This window comes from Adiantum capillus-veneris, chromosome 10 (genome assembly GCF_014529385.1).
Source record: "Adiantum capillus-veneris isolate H3 chromosome 10, ASM1452938v2, whole genome shotgun sequence".
Lineage (NCBI taxonomy): Eukaryota > Viridiplantae > Streptophyta > Polypodiopsida > Polypodiales > Pteridaceae > Adiantum > Adiantum capillus-veneris.
This window is the reverse complement of record NC_140940.1, coordinates 133,289,351-133,299,342: the sequence shown is the minus strand read 5'-3', so window position 1 is coordinate 133,299,342 and position 9,992 is coordinate 133,289,351.

The window sequence follows — 9,992 nt, the reverse complement described above, 5'->3', positions numbered from 1 at the left end:
GAGAGAGAGAGAGAGAGAGAGAGAGAGAGAGAAGGATTTTGAAAAGATTAAAGTAAAGAGAATAAAAACTTGAGGTCCACATGTGAATAAAAAGGGAGATAGAAAAAATCTGTTTTGGCAAAGATTGAGGTAAGAGTTGCGTCCCGCCTCGCTGCTGCTAGGCATATAGTGTAAGGAAGCCCTCTTCAATGCAAAAGGTGGATGTGCTGCAGGCGGTCGAGGACACTTGTCTTTGGGTGTCATTTAGTATGACCACTAGCTACCGAGAGTCAAACAAGGAGACGACCTGTTGGACAAGCAGCTAGCGCTGCAAAAATTTCTATTTCGTGAAATTCTGTAGAGCATCGAGCGCTTGGAGGTGGGGGCCTCCCTTGCACTGTATGCACTGCAGCAGCTCGATGGGATGTGGCTCTAAAGGGAATAAACATCATGGCATCCACATGTGGCAATCAATGTGTGTCTTTATCTAATTTAATGAGTTTTTTTAATGTTAGTATCCCTCAGAGACAAACGTGACTACTTTTATCTATTTGCCTAAAAATTTAAACAAAGTATCAACTAGACGTAGAATTTGATGATTTTGACATCACCATTACATCCGGAACGTTCCAAAACTCTAAAAACGACTATCAATATGCCTCATTCTGACACTCAGAGAGGGAGAAGAAAAATCATTTTCGTCCCTGAAAACTACCTGAAAGAGGCCGCGCTGGCAGGGGCTAATTTTGGGGGTATATGGTAGTAAGATAGAGGATATATTCATGAGTGCCTCCAACATACAATGAGACAGAGAGAGAGAGAGAGAGAGAGAGAGAGAGAGAGAGAGAGAGAGAGAGGAAGAGAGACATAGTCTCTCTCTCTCTCTCTCTCTCTCTCTCTCTATATATATATATATATATATATATATAGAGAGAGAGAGAGAGAGAGAGAGAGAGAGAGAGAGAGAGAGAGAGAAACAAAAATCAGGAGATAAAGAGAGTGAAAGAGTTAGAGAGAGAGAGAGATAATATGGGAAAGCTCAAATTCAACAAAAAAATGTAGAATTATAAGTGCATTGCAGTCAACTATAAGGATATGTAAACAATAGCTCCTCCATGCATAGTATTGACGAGAGAGAGAGAGAGAGAGAGAGAGAGAGAGAGAGAGAGAGAGAGAGAGAGAGAGAGAGAGAGACTTTCTCTACTAGGACAAATAGAGTGACAATATGGTCCATACTAGCGGTTCTTACTTCACTCATCATATGAGCCACCTTGAGGCATATTGTGGTTGAGGCTTAATTCCTCCACCATTCTTACTATGTGTATAGTTTTCTACACTCTATGAGACATGCTACTTTGGCATCTCCAAGGATTTTTGTACACATAATAATACAAGGACTACTATTCCAAAAATTAAGTAATGAGGAGAGAGAGAGAGAGAGAGAGAGAGAGAGAGAGAGAGAGAGAGAGAGAGAGAGAGAGAGAGAACTAAATCATAGAAGCATGGAGGGAGAGGGGGGTGAAATACAGAGGGAGAGAGAGAAATAGAGAGGCAAACTTGGCTTAAGAGTGAGAATCTGAAGAGCTGTTTACTCACACTTGCATGTAGGAATACACGAGCGTTCAAAGGTTCATAATTGCATTATTCAAAAACATCAATCGGATTTGCCTTATAGAGAATCCATCTTTCAACATTATTGGTTGTATATGTCTGGTTGTAATTAGTTTCAATGATAGAGATAAACAGAGCTTCTTCTATTCTATGCCTAAGGTTACAAATGTGGGTGCCATATTGTCCTTTTTGGGGAGTTTTAATTAGCTAATTTTGAAGTTGGGGCATGGAGTGTTTTGGGATTTCCATACATGGTGCATACATTTTTAAAGAGACACCTATTGCATTATTCAAAAGCATCGAATGAATTTGCCTTATAGAGAATCCACCTTTCCACATTGATGGTCTTGCACATCCATGTTGTAGTTGGTTTCAACTTTATGAATTTTTCTTATAGAGAATCCACCTTCAAAGTTGATGGTCTTGTACATCCATATTGTAGTTAGTTTCAACTCTATTGCCTAAGCTCACCATGTGGGTGCCATATTGTCCTTTGTGAAAAATTTAGTTAGCTAATTTTGAAGTTGAGTCATAAAGGGTTTGGGGATTTCCATACATGGTTAAAGAGCGACGTAAGATGACAAAGCACTTGTTGTTGTAGGTCTAGATCTTCAACTTCCCTTTAGAATTTACGAAGTATGCATTGCCAAGATCGGCTTGGTTGATTTTATGGCAAAAGTGGGGAGACTATAGCATGTGTAATTGCATATTTGCATGCTATTGTAAATGCAAAACTTTGGCATGCACATTTTGGGCACTTCAATTTTGGGTATCTTTTTTATAACACTATAGAAAACCATAAAGCATGTTCATGAGGGTTGCATATTGTGGAAAATGTAGCATGCTTTCTTTTCCACATATGATTTAGTTAGAGCCACCTACAAACTTTTCTTTGTGCATAGTGATGTATGTGGTCCTATGCACACACACGATTTTCAACAAATACTTTGTGACTTTCATTAATGGTTATTCCATGCATGCATGGGTCTAAAAAAGTCTAAAGTGGTCTTTTGTTGCAAACTATTTGTGTATATGGTTGAGAATGTGTCAAAAAATGTCACACTCTCCCTTTTGATTTGGAGGGGGGAATATGTCATAAAGCATTCACTGCACTCCTAGCTAAACACGATATAAAAAACCATTTGAAAGCACCTTATACATAGCAACAAAAGGGTATTACTGAGAGGAAAAACATGCCTATAATAGAGATGGCATGATGTATGGTGAAGTGTCCCAACTTTACCACATGGTATTTGGATTAAGATTGTAATGTGTGCCACTTGTGGGATAAACAAAGCGTGTTTTGGTTAACCATTAGTTAGTAGTTATGTAGAAGATATTGTGCATACATTGCTAAAAAATGGTAGCTCATGAGATATATTTGACATGTTCTTGCCTCTTTCTAGTGCCAATGGGCAATCATCTCATGTGGATCATAATGAGGTAGTAAATCAGCCTATGCGAGTTTTGAATGATGTCACACAAATCAAGCAGTTACCTTTGTAGATGTATGTGAAGTACTTGCATGAGGAGAGACCTACATATGAGCATATTAATGGTTGGTGTAGACATGTGCATCGTTCTCTAGACACTCATTCAGGTTCGTTTCATGTCTCTTATGCATTGGATTTCTATGCTTTGATTATTTCTAGTATGACCACTTGGTCTTTGTGTGACTTGCCTCATGATGTCAAATTTGGGCCTCGTGCATTAGTTTTTGGGCATTCAGATCAAACAATGTGATAGAGATATTTCTTTCTCTCAAGCAAACTACATGGAGATGGTGCTGCATAAATTTTACCTTGAAGAAGTCTATTGCAATCATTTGGAGACATTAGTACAAATAGTTGGTCTTGAGGAATACAAGTTCAACGCATATATAAGAAGACAAGTTTGATGTCTCTTGTTTTTAGTAGATTGTTGCTTGCCTTATATGTATGTGCTTTGACGTTGGTGGACATTTACTCTACAATATCATAGGTGAGTAGATTTATGCATAGCCAGGGTCTAGCATTGGCAAGATGTTAAGCAGATCTTTTGCTACTTGAATGGCACTATACATCTTGGATTTTTAAAATGCCAAATCGGGATCATTGTAGCTAGCTTTGCATGCTTTTCTAATCTCATGGTGGGGATCTTTTGCTACTTGAATGGCACTATACATCTTGGATCATTTTAAATGCCAAATGGGGATCATTTCTACCTTGTTTTACCACAAAGGGGGATCATTGGAGCTAGCTTTGCATGCTTTTCTAATCTCATAGTGGACTAGATGTTATGACACTCACATATCCAAAAGTGTTTGTTGCTTCATGGTTGCAACTCATGCATATCATGATTGAGCAAGAAGCAACCAATTACTGCCACTTCTAATTGTGAAATTGAGTAAAAAGAAGCTTTCGCAACTATAAATGAATGCATTTGGTGCAAACCCATTTTGGTTCATTTTGGTGTTGTTCCACCAACACTATCTCCATTGATAGCCAAAGCGCTTTGCAATTGCAAGAAATCTAGTGCTCCATGCTTGCACCAAGCACATAGAGTGCACTAGTAGTATGTTACAGAGAGAGCATATGCAACTGGCTTATATGCCTATGCAAGTTAAATATGTTGATCTTTTCACAAAGTTTGTGCTTTGTGAGATGTTTGAGCTTTATCCAAAGCTTTGTGCTTACCATCTTTTGTGGCTTGATCACAATTTCTAGAACCGCGTGGCACTTCTCTATGCATGGCTCCCAAGGGGACTTGTTATTATGTTATGGTAATGATGTGTGTGAACACATGTAGAACCTACTAGGCAATTTTTCCCTCACTAGGAGGTTTTTCTCCCTTGCTTGTTTATTTGCATATGACCCTAGGACTCTTCTTATCTTTGTACATTGACATTAATAACCCCTCATTGTTGTGTGCTCTTACACCCTCCTTCTCCAAGCTATGTGCATGCATTCATACAATTTTATGTCTACCATGGCCATCGGTCTCATGCCCCCAATCGTACCTAGCTAGGTATGCCGTGCCTCCCGAGCAGAAGCTCATGATGCTGCGCTAAGTCATAATGTGGGAATTTATTGTGAGAATCTGTCCAAAACTTCTTGTGCAAGCTAAGAGGAATTTGTTGAGTTGACTAGTTTTCCCCTTCCAAACAATACTATGAAAACATATGTATCTTACACAAGATTTGCAGACATACCTTCCTTAGCTACAAAAATACTAGAAGAAGTTGAACCAACTAAAAACCAGACTCTTTCTCCTCCTCCTTAGCAAAATGATTTGGATGCTCACTGATATAATGACCAAATTTCTTATAAAAGTCACACTCACCTTTTTTCTTTGGCTTCTCCAAATCAACTTTTGGCTTATCAAAAGACTGCCCAAAACCAAATTTAGATTATGTACTTCTCACCTTGCTCTTGCCTTTGTTTTGCCTTGCAAGAGATTAATCTATTTTATCCACCTGCAAAGATTTATTCTTTTTTGAATATTCTTCTTGGCAACAAACCCACTAACTCTTCAAAGCGAAGAGTAATATGTATAGACAAAGTTACAAAAGTATGAAAGTTTATATAGGATGGCGGCGAAAATTAAGTGTCCTTTTGAAATCATCTCCTCATCCAAAACCACCTCATCAATATTGAGCAATTTCTCCCAGAGATCCTCATCTTTGTGAGATGATCAAGCATATTGTCAGTTTTTGCATCTCAAACTTATCTAATTTCATCTTCATATATTGTATCTTGGCCTTGTCTGTTGATTGGTACATGGTCTGCAAAACCTCCCAAGGATCTCTTGAAGTCTTGTAAGAATGGAAGTGTGGCGCAACTGATCACTTTGTGAGTCAAGAGAAATCGCAGCCATAGCTTGAGCATCCTCAGTGTCCTATCTTTTCTGCTCTAGAGAAGGTACTGTAGGTCTAGCAAGAATAGTTGCACCATGCCTCTCACCACATGTAGGCATCATAAGTGCAATACTACAGGACATGTCTAATCACCAAAAATGTAATCTCACAAGACTTTGTCAACCAACACATTTCTGACCATGAAACTCCACAAGGAGTAATTAGTCCCATCTAACTTATCTTGAGCCATGAGCACTAAAAAATGTCTTTATTTGTGCTCTGAGCTAGGTATACACAAAGAGATAAAAAAGAACAAAGAGATACTCAAATAACTCCGGCATGAATGGCTTCAAAAGGGGTTAAAGCACTAAGTCTTTTGGTGAAATTACTCTCAAAACGCCAAGGATGCATCCACAAGAAAATATATAAAAACTGACATGTAAATTGTGATTGTGCATGTGGATGCAAAAACGCAAGTAAAAGCTCTGGGATCAACATGCTTCTCTATATTGAACTAACTCATAATAAGAGGCTACAAGGTTATAAGAAACCCTAGGAGATAAGTTGTTAGATCACACCAAATATCCAAGGCTGTCCTATTCACACAAACACTGCTAAGTCAACAAGCTAGAGATTGAATGGATGATTGTGAATAGGGAAATCTTGAAAGTTTTTGCCTTAGTTTACACATCCATGATAGATGAATGACCTCCTTTTCAACTAGTTTTTTGCTCTTGTATATATGTGTGTGAATTGGAAAGAATTTGCACGCAGATGGAAATAACTCCCACACTAACATTCCCTAAAGCTCACTCCGATGTAAGATCTTGCAAAGTCCCCCCTCCCCCCCCCCCCCCCCCCCCCCCACACACGCACCCACATTACCAGAAAGAGAGAGAGAGAGAGAGAGAGAGAGAGAGAGAGAGAGAGGACATAATGTGAGGATCCTTCACTAATATTATAAAGTACACTACAGAAGTCCTAAGGACAAGGTGGCTCGGCCCAAGAAGACAACTATCACATGCTCAAAAAAGGTATATAACCTCTTGGCCCCTCTCCTGCTCTTACAACAAGAATCCCTAAGGAGAAGGCAGCTCGGCCCAAGAAGACAACTATCACATGCTCAAAAAAGATATATAACCTCTTGGATCCCAACGTTTCATTACCTTCTCATTGGCAAGAATCTAGCAATAGTAGCATGGACTCTATGACAGTCGAAGAAATTTTCACCTCCAACTACTACCCTACATCGTGAAGAAAGAACCTCTCTCGTCTCATCGTGTGATGAATCGAGAAAATCGGCCTTTTGTGCCAGGGCAACCATATGCGCCGCAGAGAGTGCAGTCTATCAAAGTCATACTTGACTATATGATGCATCACAATGTTACCTTTGATGTGTGGATTTATGTACTTATTTAAGTTTATGGTTTCCGCTCTTCACATGTTGTAAATATTATAAAAAGACAATTTCCTAATCCAAGGTTGATTCCCTTTTTCATTTGGGTTTCCTTTTTCAAAAGTTATGGCAAACATCTCTTTCTCAACTTTTACTAGTAAGGTGGGTGAAGATGTTGTAGATTTCCTTGACAATCTAGAAATTGCATCTGTTATCTCAAGACGAGATGACAATGCCTCTCTACTAAAAATTTTACCCCTACTGATGAAGGGAGAGGCAAAGTCGTGGTACAATGCCTTGCCACAATCCACCAAGGAGGGGTGAGAACTTTTAAGAGCTTCCTTTATGAGAAGGTTTAGCGAGGGCACCTCATTGGAGAAGCTCTGGAAAACTGTTGATAGAATTGAAGCGGGGAGGCTTGCTTGAGTATGCAACCTATGAGTCTAAGTTTGTGGATCTATGGGAGCGATGGTTCGCTTCGCTGCAAGAGGGAGAAGTGGCACCATATTTTCTCAAGAAAGATCGCTTCATCATTGGTCTTTGGGCACCGCTTAAGGAAAAGGTGAGAGGAAGGCTTCCTACTATGTACAAGCTAGCAGTCAAAGCCTTAAGAACAAGAAGCTATGTTTCCAAGCCAGGGGAGCATAGAAGGAGGAATTTGGTGGGTCCCGAGCACCTCCAGTGACACCAATACCACGCTCATTCAAAGAAATCCACCTCAAGAGGAGGAGGAGGACCAGCATGCATTGGTAAATTGGATCAACAGTCAATTGGAAAACCTATCAGTACACTTGGTGCAACAAGGGCGCACACCAGCCAGAAACTCGGAGCAAGGGAGGATGCAACGATGGCAAGCCCAAGAATACCATTGCTACAATTGCGGCAAAAATGGACATGATATGTATTACTGTCCACACCCTAGGAGGTAGAATTTTAATAGAGGGCCAAGGCAGAATCAACTCTCACCACAAAGAGCAAGACCACCACAGGTGCAACCACAGGTGGCACCACCTATTCAAATTCTACAACCACCTATGCTACCACAACCGCCACCAGTGCAAACTCTCATCCCACCTTTACCCCCACCACTAGCTGGCAACCGAGCAGTAATAAGTATTATTGGCCTTGAAGGCAAGGTCAAGACAAAGGAGGAGTATGCCAAAGAGAAAGTGAGAAACAAAGAGAAGTATAAGGAAGATGAGATAGATGCTATGGGAGTGAAGCGTGCTAGGAATGGCAAAGCATCTCAAAAGTAAGAGAGAAAGAGAACCAGAAGAGAGTCTAGCAAGAAGGTATCTAGACCCCGACGGATAATCAATATTGTGGCCTTCACACTTGGTAAGTCTACACAACCATATGACTTGATAAATGATGTTGTTATGCAGGGCCCGAAGATCACATGGCCCCAACTACTTCAGCTCGCACCAAATATGAGGTGGTAGTGGACAAGGATGGTAAGCACGAGATGACCAAAGCCAAAGATAGTTGGGGCTATCTCTGAAAGAAAGTTGGAGGACATCTTACCTATCATAAATGCCCACATCAAGGGGCAACAAGTCTCCAATGTCTACATAGATGGAGGGACTCAAATCTGTGTCATGAGTGAGCAAATGATGCACGAGCTTGGTCTGGAGGTAAGTAGGCCGGCACCATGTCGAGCCAAAATGGAAAATAATATAAAATTGCATTGTAATGGTATTATCAATGTAGTTAAAGTGAAGGCATTTGACACTGAAGTGGAGGTGAACATATTTGTTAAGCCAACCAAGGGGGAAGGTTACCCAATCATTTTGGGAAGGTCTTGGCTCATGGCCATGAGGTTTAAGCACGATTGGGGCATGAGAATCATCCAAATGAAAGATTCTAAGGGTAGGCCGATAACCTACAACATGAAGATGGGGCGGCAATGCAATGTAGATCTAGAAGCCTCAGAGGGTGAGTTTTCTAGCGACTCTTCCACCACCTCGGAGGAAACATCTACAACCACGGAGGATAGTAATAGTAGCATTGAAATAATGGGAGTCATACTCAAAGACCCTAAGAAGATGGAGCAAATGGATACACCATCATCGAGTCAAGGGGAGCTACCAAGTATACCATTTTTGGTAGAGGAAAGTAAATTTTTGAGAATACGTTCTATTGAGTTAGGTGATGAAGAGCATAAGAACTATGTTCTAATGCTAAGAAATTTCACTACCTTGTTTATTGATGAGTATGATAAGATCAGTGGCATCACAGTAGTGCAGCACCACATCAAGCTTAAAGAGGGAAGTAAGCCCGTGGTGTCGAAGCTCAGACGATTGGTGTAATTCAACAAGACTCCCTTCTTAAAGAGGTAAGGAAGTTGTTGGAGGTAGGCTTTATCTACCCTGTCACATTAGGTTCGGCCCTTTAATCTGCCCCAACCTAATCAAGGTGAATAAGGAATAGCCAAATGGGGGGTTGCCATGTGGACTAAATGTTGGGTTTGTCAGAGGCCAAAAGATACGGGTCAAACTAGGGAAACCTTTCTTGGCTATGGAAACCTTCTCATGCAAGCCATTTTTCTCCAGCCACCTCTAAGTGCCCAAGCTCCATGGTCAATGTCTTTATCACTCCACACAACAGCATAAGAGTGTAGCAGCGCATCTTGCCCACATTGTGCACCCTTACCGTCCCACTCTTTCAAGCTTTCGTTGAGCAGCCACCTTCTGCAATAAGTATGATTCAAAGGCCTCGATCAAGGATAGAAGCGTTCAGTACTAGCAATGGCCAAGACAAAAACTGCCACTAGACAAGCATGAACTATGCAAAATGGATGTGAGTGACAATGCGGCCAAAGCACATGGGGAGCCCACAAGGTTTCTTGCTTTGGCACATTGGCTTACAGTGCCACCAATGGAAAGGTCGCATCGTGGATCTTAAGCAATGTAAAGATGGAAGCAAGATGGTGAAAGTTCAACACATCTACAACCAACACAACTACTCTGAGGATGATCAAAAACGCTACCCTGCAAATTGTAAGTCTATGCTTTCTTCGTGATGTCGATTTCTTTTTCCCTCAACTTGTACTTTCTTTGGTCATTCTTATCTTCATCTTGATCCTTTTGCATATCATTTTGGTATTACAAACATCTTTCCATCAACATTTGTGGAATGGGAGCCATTGGAAGCTCTCATAGGAACTTTTGA